The sequence below is a fragment of the Grampus griseus genome (genome assembly GCF_964374135.1).
Source record: "Grampus griseus genome assembly, chromosome: 4".
NCBI classification, from domain to species: domain Eukaryota; kingdom Metazoa; phylum Chordata; class Mammalia; order Artiodactyla; family Delphinidae; genus Grampus; species Grampus griseus.
This window is the reverse complement of record NC_138997.1, coordinates 37,614,703-37,615,735: the sequence shown is the minus strand read 5'-3', so window position 1 is coordinate 37,615,735 and position 1,033 is coordinate 37,614,703. Positions and strand designations below refer to the sequence as shown.

The window sequence follows — 1,033 nt, the reverse complement described above, 5'->3', positions numbered from 1 at the left end:
GGCTGAAATGCTCCAACGAGAGGGTAAAGGAAGTGAGGGAAAGGAAGTTCCCACCTGTGCACAGCTCCTACACCCTGGGGCTGGAAGAAGGCAGACCTTGGTTGTAAAGTGCTGTAGCCGCCAGCAGGGCTGGGCCCTGGGCAAGCTTGCAAGAATGCAGGCCAGGCAAGGGCACAGGAGCTAGGCATTCCTGACCAGCACATGCCCTGCCATGCTCCTCGGAGGGATAGCTGGGAAAGGGGGACTGGTAACTCCGCCATCAGCCACCGGTCACCTCTTGTCCACATACAAAGCAACACCCAACCAGCACTGCGGGACGGCCCTGCTCACAGCTGAAGGTTCCGGGCCACGGGAGTTTATTGATGTTATGGCCTCAGCCTAGGTTCCTCAATGGAAGCCACACCTGGAGCCTGGGGGTTTCTTGCTGGGGCAGGGGGTGTTTATGCCTGCCACCCCCCAGGCTCACACCTCAAAGAGGATCACAGGGAAATCCACGTGGATGCGGGGTGGGGTGGGGGGCGGGTGGTGGATCCAGCTTCACGATGCCCTGAGGAATCAGGTTCTCATGCACTTGCCTCTGCTTGGCCTGCTTCTGCCCGTTCTTGGTGATGACTGTCTCCTCATAGAGCTCGTGAGCCAGATCCCCATCCTCCTCCTAGAACATGGAGCCACAGCACTCCATGATAGAATACGAAGGGGGGCATGACTCAGCCTTGCGGTCACACCAAAGCTTGCTCAGCAACAGAGCCTCCAGGCCGCTGCCCTCCGCCGCCAAGGCGAAGGGCCGCAGGCCCTGAGCTTTGGAGCCGTGGGTGCCCATGTCAGGGCCGCCGGCGCACGGCGGGGCCCGCGGCAGCTTCGCTCTCACAGGGCCTATGCTCGTAGGTGCCGCCGCCTCCACCACCTTCCACAGGCTCCCAAAAAGTTTTTTTAACAATCGAAAATAATATTTAAAATAGAGATTTACATCCACTGTCATTATTCATGAATATCACATGAAGTGTATATTTTCCCTTGATACACTGGTTAATGA

General features: G+C 57.5%; 1 pseudogene across 1 annotated transcript; it reads right to left on the bottom strand.

Moving 5' to 3' along the window:
• Nucleotides 1-462: 462 nt before the first annotated feature.
• LOC309821761 (tumor suppressor candidate 2-like) lies at nucleotides 463-820 on the bottom strand (annotated as a pseudogene). The gene has a single exon. The product of its transcript is annotated as a tumor suppressor candidate 2-like (transcript).
• Nucleotides 821-1,033: the final 213 nt, after the last annotated feature.